The sequence below is a fragment of the Oncorhynchus gorbuscha genome, linkage group LG18, assembly GCF_021184085.1.
Source record: "Oncorhynchus gorbuscha isolate QuinsamMale2020 ecotype Even-year linkage group LG18, OgorEven_v1.0, whole genome shotgun sequence".
In the NCBI taxonomy this organism is placed as follows: domain Eukaryota; kingdom Metazoa; phylum Chordata; class Actinopteri; order Salmoniformes; family Salmonidae; genus Oncorhynchus; species Oncorhynchus gorbuscha.
Genome location: NC_060190.1, coordinates 40,242,620 through 40,256,060, shown reverse-complemented (window position 1 = coordinate 40,256,060; position 13,441 = coordinate 40,242,620).

Genomic DNA, 13,441 nt, shown 5'->3' with positions numbered 1-13,441 from the left:
GCTGGTGTAACTGAGTCAGGTTTGTAGGCCTCCTTGCTCGCACACGCTTTTTCAGTTCTGCCCACAAATTGTCTTTAGGACAAGGTCAGGGCTTTGTGATGACCTCTCCAGTACCTTGACTTTGTTGCCCTTAAGCCATTTTCCACAACTTTGGAAGAATGCTTGTGGTCATTGTCCATGTGGATGACCCATTTGCAACCAAGCTTTAACTTCCTGACTGATGTCTTGAGATGTTGCTTTAAAATATCCACATAATTTTCCTACCTCAATATGCCATCTATTTTGTGAAGTGCACCAGTCCCTCCTGCAGCAAAGCACCCCCACAACATGATGCTCCCACCCCCGTGCTTCAAAGTTGGGATGGCATTCTTCGGTTTGCAAGCCTGCCCCTTTTCCCTCCAAAAATATCAATGGTCACTATGGCCAAACATTTTTTGTTTCATCAGACCAGAGGATATTTCTCCCAAAAGTATGAACTTTGTCCCCATGTGCAGTTGCAAACCGTAGTCTGGCTTTTTTATGGCAGTTTTGGAGCAGTGGCTTATTCCTTGCTGAGCTGCCTATGAGGTTGTCGATATACTGGGCTCGTTTTACTGTGGATATAGATACTGTTGTACCTGTTTCCTCCAGCATCTTCACAAGGTCCTTCGCTGTTGTTCTGGGATTGATTTGCACTTTTCGCACCAAATTACGTTAATCTCTATGAAACAGAACGCATTTCCTTCCTGAGCTGTATGACAGCTGCGTGGTCCCATGGTGTTTATACAGTGGGGAGAGCAAGTATTTGATACACTGCCAATTTTGCAGGTTTTCCTACTTACAAAGCATGTAGAGGTCTGTAATTTTTATCATAGGTACACATCAACAGTGAGAGACAGAATCTAAAACAAAAATCCAGAAGATCACATTGCATGATTTTTAAGTAATTAATTTGCATTTTATTGCATGACATAAGTATATGATACACCAGAAAAGCAGAACTTAATATTTGGTACAGAAACCTTTGTTTGCAATTACAAAGATCATATGTTTCCTGTAGTTCTTGGCCAGGTTTGCACACACTGCAGCAGGGATTTTGGCCCACACCTCCATACAGACCTTCTCCAGATCCTTCAGGTTTCGAGGCTGCCGCTGGGCATTACGAACTTTCAGCTCCCTTCAAAGATTTTCTGTTGGGTTCAGGTCTGGAACTGGCTAGGCCACTCCAGGACCTTGAGATGCTTCTTACCGAGCCACTACTTAGTTGCCATGGCTGTGTGTTTTGGTTCGTTGTCATGCTGGAAGACCCAGATCTTCAATGCTCTTACTGAGGGAAGGAGGTTGTTGGCCAAGATCTCATGATACATGGCCCCATTCATCCTCCCCTCAATACGGTGCAGTTGTCCTGTCCCCTTTGCAGAAAATAATCCCCAAAGAATGATGTTTCCACCTCCATGCTTCACTGTTGGGATGGTGTTCTTGGGGTGGTACTCATTCTTCTTCTTCCTCCAAACACGGCGAGTGGAGTTTAGACCAAAAAGCTCAATGTTTGTCTCATCAGACCACATGACCTTCTCCCATTCCTCCTCTGGATCATCCAGATGGTCATTGGCAAACTTTAGACGGGCCTGGGCATGCGCTGGCTTGAGAAGGGGGTCCTTGCGTGCGCTGCAGGATTTTAATCCATGACTACTAATGGTTTTCTTTGAGACTGTGGTCCCAGCTCTCTTCAGGTCATTGACCAGGTCCTGCCGTGTAGTTCTGGGCTGATCCCTCACCTTCCTCATGATCATTGATGCCCCACGAGGTGAGATCTTGCATGGAGCCCCAGACCGAGGGTGATCTGAATACTTTCCGAATACACTGTATGAAGATTTATTTTCAGAAGAACACAATATCGGTTTGCCTACCATGTGCTATGCACCATGCAATAAGCTGTAGGCTCATTTTTCATTATATGATTTTATAGTAAGAAGAATATCATTGAATTTAACTGAATAAAATATAAATTATATTTTAGCCATTCCGGAGCGAGAGAGCGCATAAGAAGTGGCTATGTTGAGCGTGAAAGGGATCATTTGAAACATGCTAGATTTTTTGTTATTTGGCAACTTTAGTTGTGAATGATACAAACCATGGAATGCCTTAGAAATCAACAGATATATGGGCTGCATGTTACAACTATAGGCAATTGATGATTTGAGAAAGATGCAAAAAAAGTTCTGCTCTGTTCCTTGCCTGTTCTTTCATCAACTGATCCTATTTTCACCCATCAGACTATTCTCAATTTAATCTTGTCTTTACTAATGTGTAAAATTTGTTTTGATTTAGAATGGCCCATTATCAAATTGGCAGGTGCAAGAAAAAACGCCTAAAAGGGAATGCAGGCCACTTTCCTGCAGGTTCGTTTCATTCATGTACAGTAGGGTATGCTACTCTGGTTATTTTGAGGCCAAACTGGTAATATTCTGCCCAAACTCTGTATGCCATGGGCTCTCCAAACCTGTTCCTGCAGCTACCCCGTGCTAAATTTGGAAAACCACTAAAACATGTTTGGGAACATTGATAGTAACATGTTTTCACAGCAAAACAGATTTGATTGAACTGTTGACAGCCCCTCTCTCTGCACGCTGGAGAAAGGCATGAAAAGGAGAGGGAAGGTGATAGAAACACATGGTGGAGAGATATTCTGTAGCTAAATGTCATTTCTGCCCTATTAATTAGGAACATTTAAAAGGCCCCAATTACTAGGCTATTCAAAAGCAAATACAAATTCACTATAATTGTAGTCTAACTCTGAATTTGTTTAATTTAGGCCAGACCAATTATGTATCAAATAACTTAAATCAGTATTTTTCTTAATGTTCTTCTGCAATGTATAATTTGCGCTAGGCTATGTGTTGTATAACAGCACAATCATTATGTTAATTCATTTTTTTTTTTGGTGGGGGGCTCATATATAGGAATTATGAATATGCATATAGGTGTTTTTAATGAATCATCACCTTGGAAAGCACTGTCCATTTCATTGTGTTAGGCTTTGAAACATCATTCATAATGACCATGTTTTCCACTCAGTTTCAATCTGTTGTAGAACTTCTTTCTGCAAATTGATCAACCACAGTGAGGTGAGTTTTAAAAAAGCACATACTGTTTGAATAAGTGTTTGATGTGATTTTTGATTGCGATTGCATTGATGTCAGAGTGGTTAGAGGGACAATAGAGCCCTGAGTACCAGGCCATTAGTGACCTGATGATCATCAGCAAGTTGGGTACTACTAATACATCTCCAGAGTGCATAAAAGGAGATTACTGTGACTCATTGTCCCCTGGAGGTTTTTGTCTAGTTCCCAGCTTGTTCTGGGGACATCCTAAAATACATTTTCAGGACGGTCCCAAAGAAATGTGCTCACCCCCAAAATTGTTTTAATCTGTCATCACCCCTATTTACTGTTGCAGAGCCCATCAAGGCCCTGCTTGGTGAAACACTGATAACTTTTTGTAAGGTTAGGGACACCACCACACACAAACAGTGCTATCAACAGTTCCAGTTTACATATTTAACATAAATGATCACATTGTGAATGTTAATTAATACAGTCATTATTATTCAACATGTCCTCACCTGGGATTTGAACTCACAACCTCTTAGTTCACAGCATTCGGATATTCCTGCTAGGCCACCACATCTTTGTTGATGACTGATTTAATCTGCATTTCTACACTTTGCACTTCAAAGTAAATCTCAGCGCTGTTAAATGTACACTCTATAAAAAAATGTTTTGTCATAGTGATTAATATCTTAAATTCTGAGAACATATGTATGTTTAGTGTTACGTTGATGGAATATTCTCCTAACCCTCAGAAAACTGGACACATGAATGTTCTTGCAAAATGAAACGTGTCCAGAACATTAATATTGTATATTCTGAGAACATGGTAATCATGTTCTGGGTAAATCCTGCTTGACATTAAGGGAATGTTCTCCTTACTGTAATTCCAAAACATGCTAAATAGGTTCTTATGAGGTTTTTACTAACTTACATAGAATGTTCCCATGACTAACGATGGACTGGATACACAAACATTTACACTTACATTTAAGTCATTTAGCAGACGCTCTTATCCAGAGCGACTTACAAATTGGACATCAGGGGAACATTACAAGTGACATTACAAAAACTTTCACTCTCCCTAGAATTGTTAGCTGGGATACACTTCAGTTGCCCATGCATTGCAACATGTTCTGCCAATATCACGGCACATAGAGTTTTTCCAGTGATCGAAACTGTACCTTTATAAAAAACTTGCGAGACAAACATGGTAACAAACTCCCTTGGAGTTTTGTCCCTTGGATGACTTTTCTCAATATTACCAGTGTTTACATGTAGAAGCTTGTGGGCCGTGAATTAGTTTGATCCCAAATGACAGCTATTGAGCATTCCACTTGGATGGGTCACACACATTCTCCTCTGGGGCATCCCTCTCTGCACGAGGACATATTTGTAATCCAGGATTTTAACTCGCCTTTCACTGGTGCCATATTAAGGATGAATCATATTGGATTGCTGTCTCACTCTCTTGCTCTCTACCTCTATGTCTCCCTCGCTTTCTATTTTTCTTGGCCTCTGTATCTCAGTCCCATAAGTGGGGTGTATTGTAAAAGTGACTTGAAAGCAGTCTTCACCAATCCGAATCCTAGAACAATACAGGGTGTGGAGGGTTTTGTTACAGACCAACATGTATGCACCTGGTTCAGCTAACCATAGGGTGCCAGGCCTGTACTACTTGAAATGGCTTAAATTCTAATATTCGTAAAAGCACATTCTTTCAATGTCTTAAGGTAAGCAAGTATAGGGTACCACAATATGAGTCACAATACCCATGAAACCTAGCAATCAAACAGGGAAATGGTTGAAATAATTTTTCTACCATAAATTTTTCCCATAGGGGATTTTAGAAATACTTGTTTTGTGTAGGCTTACCCTGGCATGACGTTTTGATAACCATGTAAATATCTCTAGGACAAGGTGACTTTCATCATTATATTCGCCTGTATTTACCCCACAAAAAATGAAATACTATCTAATGTTAGCTAAATGTAGTAATGAATAACTTGGCTATATTTTTTTAAATGGACAATTCTGTGAACTGTCTTGTGCAAGTTTTAAATTGATACAATGCCTGTTAGCAAAGGTGTCAGCTAGAGATGATGTGCAGGGATTTGTAGTTTGCATGATGTCTACTTTTATGTTAATATTAGCATTTTAGAATCTGAGAGTAAATAGAGCAAAATATATTGAGAAAAATCACCTTGTCCGAGAGAGATTTATATGGTTATCAAAACGTCATGCCAAGGTAAGCCTACACGAAACACAGCCCTTATTTTAAGTGTTTCTAAAATCCCCTATGGGAAAACTAATGGTGGAAAAACAATTGGAACCATTTTTCTGGTTGACAGCAAAGGTTTTATGGGTATTATGACACCTCTACTGTGGGGCTCTATTGCCATCAGCAACAATACCATTTTATTGTATTTTATTATCTGAATGCGTGGCTATGAAAAGTCAACTGATGTTTACTCCTGAGGTACTGACCTGTTGCACCCTCTACAACCACTGATTATTATTTGACCCTGCTGGTCATCTATGAACGTTTGAACATCTTGAAGAACAATATGGCCTTAAATGGCCATGCACTCTTATAATCTCCACCCGGCACAGCCAGAAGAGGACTGACCACCCCTCAGAGCCTTGTTCCTCTCTAGGTTTCTTCCTAGATTCCTGCGATTCTATGGAGTATTTCCTAGCCACCTTGCTTCTACATCTGCATTGCTTGCTGTTTGGGGTTTTAGGCTGAGTTTCTGTATAGCATTTTGTGACTTCTGGTGTAAAAATGGCTTTATAAATACATTTGAAATTTGAGAAACTAATTAAAGGATGGGGATGGAGTCATCTTCATCACATTGTCATTATAGGGAAAGGAGCAATGGAAGTAAGGGGACGTACTGTTGGATCCTGCTGGCTCCCAGGGCTCCAGCGGAGAGTGAGGCGCTAATACACTTAGCCATGGATCCACTTTAATTGTGCAGAAAATGTGATTTGTGTCCCAGCTTCACTTCCTTGGGAGAGTGGTGTTCACAGCAGGGTGGATTCCGGTCGCTTGAATAGCTATTCATCCACCAGGGAACCGTGCGTGTGTGTGTGTGTGTGTGTGTGTGTGTGTGTGTGTGTGTGTGTGTGTGTGTGTGTGTGTGTGTGTGTGTGTGTGTGTGTGTGTGTGTGTGTGTGTGTGTGTGTGTGTGTGTGTGTGTGTGTGTGTGTGTGTGTGTGTGTGTGTGTGTGTGTGTGTGTGTGTGTGTAATCTGCTCATATTTTCTGTCCTTTATCAGTAAACAAGGTGCAAAAATACCATTACCCACTATGTGATAAAAGAAAGCAACAGAAAACTATAATTGATATGAATATGCCTAGTTCAATATCATAACAATATGCTTTGTGCCAATAACATTTTCAACATTTTATTTGAAACAACCTGACCATAAATCATGGTGACATATTCTGTAAATACAGTAGGCTACTGCATGTAAGTACAAAAACTGGTTGGGAGATCCGGAGGGGATATCTTGGGCTATGGAAATGATAACATGAACATGAACTGCCACAGCATTGTGTCACTCTCCCATTGGTTCTCTCGTCGCTAGAGGCTGATAGCACAGCACAAGATGAGAAAAAGATGTATGGAGGGGCATGATCTCTGGATGAGACTCCAAACGCATGGGAATTCTCACTACATGCAGTGACAGAGAAGAGGAAAATATTGAATGAGGGAGAGAATGTGAATGAAACAGGGGGATAGGGGTTTGACAATATCTCCAGGGAGACAATGAAGAGGGAGAGTTGCCAAGAGTGAGAATGAGAGGGACTAGTAGAGAGAGAGAAAACTATTGGCAGAGGGTGAGAAAAGCAGAGGGAGAGTGGTAGGGAAAGCTGTGTGCGACAGTGAAAGAGACTGATGGGGGAGAAATTCTTTACATTTACTCTTCTCACCTGGATCTGCCGTTCGTGCTCTGCGCCAAAAACTGCTGATGGGACATGAGCACGAGAGCGAGCGTTTCAGCTCAGAGAAAAGTGCTTACTGGCTCTTCTTGTAAGGGAAAGGCTTGAGGAACACGTCTCACATATCCTCTTTGTTTGGAGACTTTTCAGTGGCCAGCACTTTCTATTTCCCTACCTATCTGTTCTCCCCTTTTTTTTCTCATTCATTCCGTTTGTTCTGCTGGTCCTTAACACTTTGCCGGGACCAAGGAGCAGCAGTGCTTGGCAAGCAAGCATTTTTGGATCGATTTGTTCCAGGTTAATTCCTGGAAGTATTGATTTGGCTAGTTTGCAGTTGCTTTTTCAGATCAACACGGTTTTGTTTTGGACCATGGTCATGACTGGGAAGTGATGAGAAAGTGTTGTTAGCCAGAGTGTTGTCTGCCACTGTTAGCGGCCACAGTAAAGTAGTTAATTAACTGACATGTCCAGTTCCCACCTCTCCATTCTTTATCCTGGTAAAACAGCAGTAGTTTTTCACAGTTGGATAAAATAAAACATAAAACACCTTTCTTACTGTAAATATAATTACAACGCAATATAACTACAAAAGGAGGAATCTGATTGTATAAGCTAACCCTGCCTCTGCCTATGCCTATGCCATCTCTCTCTCTCTCTCTCTCTCTCTCTCTCTCTCTCTCTCTCTCTCTCTCTCTCTCTCTCTCTCTCTCTCTCTCTCTCTCTCTCTCTCTCTCTCTCTCTCTCTCTCTCTCTCTGTTGTCCCTTCCTCTTAATCTGTTTTTCCTTTTCAAATCGATTCCGATAAGAAAGTGCAAAGTGAAATAATAGCCTGAGCATGAGAGAAAAGTACAAGGGAATTATCCCATCTCAAGGTTTGTCTTTCTATTCAGAAACCCCTGTGGCTTTGTAATCAGTCTTCATAAACCATCTTAATCTCTTAATTCACTTGTATCACTCCGATGGCTAGCCTTTTTTTTCTTCCAAAAGGCACGTTTGTAGCTCCTAATCCTCTAAACTGCTGGAGATTTTCTACATGTCTTCAAATCACTGCAGAGACATGAGACATAAGCAACCACAAATAAAAAGGATAACAGGCAGGATGATAATACCATCCGTGGGATTAGATGTTAAACTAGGGGGTCGGAAGAAGCACTTCTAGGTGACTAGCTATAAGTGACTTTGCTTGAGGCTGAGGGTGTCATAAAATGGACACCGTACACCTCTTTACTTATGGCTCATTGCCTTATGATTACTCTGACCCCCTATGGATTGAAACATTATCCTCTGATTCTCACTCACCTATGTTTCGAGAGCATGACATGATATCCTCTTCAAAAACACCACAGAAACAATGACAGGTGCGCAGCCAACACATAAAGTACAGTAAATAGTCTGTATAAACACCCCTGTCTCAACAGGAATCCCTCCCCCTTGCCCAAATATCGCCCTCCTTTTAATCCAAAGAAAAACAAGAAAAATGTTGGAACTTTTTCCTGATGGCCGGAAATAAATTGCATTGACAAGATCCAAATTACATTGTTTAACCTCAAAATGATTGGCCCGTGGCTGAACTCTGTGGGCCTGATGTGGATATGATGTATGGGGTTTAGTTTACTCGCCACAAATCCAGGGTGCAGTGCAGCCCCTAGGGTGGGGGGTGGGAAGCAGGGGGCAGGGAAGGGAGGGGTGGGCAGACACGCTGCGCTGAAGAGCTGTGATGGAGCGGCCTTTAATGTTTAATAAGCCCTTCTGCACTCTTTAATTTAGAAATATGAGGCTACGTGTTGAAAGAGGGGATTATTAGCTAGTGCTAATCTCTGCCTGTTTTCTGTTGTCCCCACCTATCCACCTCTCCCCTTCTCCACTCCCACCCACAAATCACAAGCGAAGAGGAAGAAAAAGAAAAGGAAAGAGAGAGAGAGAGAAAATGAAATAGCTTTCTCTTTTTTTTCTGGCGATTGTGATGTTGCAGGTGCATAGTAAGGTTTGTAAATGTCAGTGGTTCAACTGATAGCCCTCAGGGCGTGCATCTATTGGGATGTGTCTATTTGTCTATCTGTGGTAGGTGTGTGTTGTTGGGGAGGTGTGGGTGTGTTCAGGGAAGTGTGTCTACTAACTGTGTCTACTGGTGGATTGCAACCAGTGGATGCACCTTTTACCAGATGCTAAAATAATTCAGCAATATAAATGTAGGGTTGACCTATTGCTTCAAGTGTTATAAATGTTGCTTGAGACAATATTGACACATGGTTCAATATGTGTTATTTAATAGTTTTGATGTCTGCGCTATTATTCGACATTGTAGAAAATCGTAAACATTTTGAATATTGTAAAAATATAGAATAACCCTTGAATGTATAGGTGTGTCCAAACTTTTGACTGGTACTATATATATATACACACACACACATACACACATATATATATACTTTATATATATACATATACATATATAATATATATATATATATATATATATATATATATATATATATATATATATATAACTTTATATATATATATATAAAGTTGAAGTCGGAAGTTTACAAACACCTTGTCATATATTGTCATGTCTTGTCCCTGTGCTTTCTCTTCTATTCGTTTCCCCCTGCTGGTCTTATTAGGTTTCTTTCCCTCTCTCTATCCCTCTCTCTCTCTATCGTTCCGTTCCTGCTCCCAGCTGTTCCTCATTCTCCTAACGACCTCGTTTACTCTTTCACACCTGTCCCCTATTTTGCCCTCTGATTAAGTCTCTATTTCTCTCTCTGTTTCTGCTTCTGTCCTTGTCGGATCCTTGTTTGCTGTTCGCTGTGTACTTGTTCCGTCCTGTCGTGGTTTGCCTTATCTTCAGATGCTGCGTGTGAGCAGGTGTCTCTGTCAGCTACGGCCCGCGCCTACCCGAAGGGACCTGCAGTCGGTTGCCGCTTATCCTGCAATTCCCCTCTACAACTAGAGGATTTCTGTTATCCCCGTTTGGACATTTCCTGTAAAGGATTGAGGATTATGTTATTTCTGTTTGGACTTAAATAAACTCAGTTTCTGTTAAGTCGCTTTTGTGTCCTCACTCACCTGCATAACAGAAGGATCCGACCAAGAATGGACCCAGCGACTACGGATTCTCTCTACTCTGCTGTCGAGTTCCAGGGAGCGATGCTAGGCAGACACGAACAGGAATTGTCTGCTGCTCGACATGCCGTTGAGACACTGGTCGCCCAAGTCTCCGGCCTCTCGGAGGAGATTCACAATCTCCGCCTCGATCCACCGGTTACCTCCTGGGCTTCCGGGTCTCCGGAGCCCAGAATTAATAACCCACCGTGTTACTCTGGGGAGCCCACTGAATGTCGCTCGTTCCTTACCCAGTGTGATATAGTGTTCTCTCTCCAGCCCCACACGTACTCCAGGGGTATTGCTCGTATCGCCTACGTCATATCTCTCCTTACTGGACGGGCTCGGGAGTGGGGCACGGCAATCTGGGAGGCAAGGGCTGAGTGTACTAACCAGTATCAGAACTTTAAGGAGGAGATGATACGGGTTTTTGATCGTTCTGTTTTTGGGAAAGAAGCTTCCTGGTCCCTGTCTTCCCTATGTCAAGGTAATCGATCCATAACGGATTACTCTATAGAGTTTCGCACTCTTGCTGCCTCCAGTAACTGGAACGAGCCGGCGTTGCTCGCTCGTTTTCTGGAGGGACTCCACGCTAAGGTTAAGGATGAGATTCTCTCCCGGGAGGTTCCATCCAGCGTGGATTCTTTGATTGAACTCGCTATTCGCATAGAACGACGGGTAGATCTTCGTCACCGAGCTCATGGAAGAGAGCTCGTGTTAACAGTGTCCCCACTCTCCCCGTCACTACCATCTTCCCCCACTGGCTCAGGTGTTGAGCCCATGCAGCTGGGGGGTATTCGCATCTCGACTAAGGAGAGGGAACGGAGAATCACCAACCGCCTCTGTCTCTATTGCGGTTCCGCTGGTCACTTTGTCATTTCATGTCCAGTAAAAGGCCAGAGCTCATCAGTAAGCGGAGGGCTACTGGTAAGCGCTACTACTCTGTCCTCTCCGTCAAGTTCCTGTACTACCTTGTCGGTCCATCTACGCTGGACCGGTTCGGCAGCTTCCTGCAGTGCATTAATAGACTCTGGGGCGGAGGGCTGTTTTATGGACGAAGCCTGGGCTCGGGAACATGACATTCCTCTTAGGCAGTTAGGGGAGCCCACGGTTATGTTCGCCTTGGATGGTAGTCCTCTCCCCAGGATTCAGCGTGAAACGCTACCTTTAACCCTCACTGTCTCTGGTAATCATAGTGAAACCATTTCTTTTTTTGATTTTTTGTTCACCTTTTACACCTGTTGTTTTGGGCCATCCCTGGCTAGTGTGTCATAATCCTTCTATTAATTGGTCTAGTAATTCTATCCTCTCCTGGAACGTCTCTTGTCATGTTAAGTGTTTAGTGTCTGCTATTCCTCCTGTTTCTTCTGCTCCCTCTTCACAGGAGGAGCCTGGTGATTTGACAGGGGTTCCGGAGGAATATCATGATCTGCGCACGGTCTTCAGTCGGTCCAGGGCCACCTCCCTTCCTCCTCACCGGTCGTATGATTGTTGTATTGATCTCCTTCCGGGTACTACTCCCCCACGGGGTAGACTAGACTCTCTGTCGGCTACCGAACGTAAGGCTCTCGAAGATGATTTGTCTGTAGCTCTCGACACCGGTACCGTGGTCCCTTCCTCCTCTCCCGCCGAAGCGGGGTTCTTTTTTGTTAAGGAGGAGGACGGGACCCTGCGCCCCTGCGTGGATTATCGAGGGCTGAATGACATAACGGTTAAGAATCGTTATCCGCTTCCCCTTATGTCTTCAGTTTTCGAGATTCTGCAGGGAGCCAGGTTCTTTACTAAGTTGGACCTTCGTAACGCTTACCATCTCATGCGCATCAGGAAGGGGGACGAGTGGAAAACGGCGTTTAACACTCCGTTAGGGCATTTTGAATATCGGGTTCTGCCCTTCGGTCTCGCTAATGCTCCAGCTGTCTTTCAGGCATTAGTGAATGATGTACTGAGTGACATGCTGAACATCTTTGTTTTTGTTTACCTTGACGAGATCCTGATTTTTTCACCGTCACTCCAGATTCATGTTCAGCACGTTCGACGTGTCCTCCAGCGCCTTTTAGAGAATTGTCTTTATGTGAAGGCTGAGAAGTGCGCCTTTCATGTCTCCTCCGTCACTTTTCTCGGTTCTGTTATTTCCGCTGAAGGCATTCAGATGGATTCCGCTAGGGTCCATGCTGTCAGCGATTGGCCCGTCCCTAAGTCACGTGTCGAACTGCAGCGCTTTCTCGGTTTCGCGAATTTCTATCGGCGTTTCATTCGTAATTTCGGTCAAGTGGCAGCCCCTCTCACAGCCCTTACTTCTGTCAAGACGTGCTTTAAGTGGTCCGTTTCCGCCCAGGGAGCTTTTGATCTTCTCAAGAAGCGTTTTACATCCGCTCCTATCCTTGTTACTCCTGACGTCACTAAACAATTCATTGTCGAGGTTGACGCGTCAGAGGTGGGCGTGGGAGCCATTCTGTCCCAGCGCTCCCATTCTGACGATAAGGTCCATCCTTGCGCGTATTTTTCTCATCGCCTGTCGCCGTCGGAACGTAACTATGATGTGGGAAACCGCGAACTGCTCATCATCTGCTTAGCCCTAGGCGAATGGCGACAGTGGTTGGAGGGGGCGACCGTTCCTTTTGTCGTTTGGACTGACCATAAGAACCTTGAGTACATCCGTTCTGCCATACGACTCAATGCGCGTCAGGCTCGTTGGGCGTTGTTTTTCGCTCGTTTCGAGTTCGTTATTTCTTATCGTCCGGGCACTAAGAACACCAAGCCTGATGCTTTATCCCGTCTCTTCAGTTCTTCTGTAGCCTCTTCCGACCCCGAGGGGATTCTCCCTGAGGGGCGTGTTGTCGGGTTGACTGTCTGGGGAATTGAGAGACAGGTAAAGCAAGCACTCACTCACACTCCGTCACCTCGCGCTTGTCCTAGGAACCTTCTTTTCGTTCCCGTTTCTACTCGTCTGGCCGTTCTTCAGTGGGCTCACTCTGCCAAGTTAGCTGGCCACCCCGGCGTTCGGGGAACGCTTGCTTCTATTTGCCAGCGTTTTTGGTGGCCTACTCAGGAGCGTGACACGCGCCCTTTCGTGGCTGCTTGTTCGGACTGCGCGCAGACTAAGTCCGGTAACTCTCTTCCTGCTTCTGCTCCTGGCCTTGCTGTGTCTAAGTCTGTCCCCAGCCACCGCATCTCTCCCGCCCTTGCTGTGTCTCAGTCTGTCCCCAGCCACCGCATCTCTCCTGGTCCTGCTCCTGCACTTACTGTGTCTCAGTCTGTCCACAGCCACCGCCTCTCTCCTGTTCCTGGTCTTAGCCTTG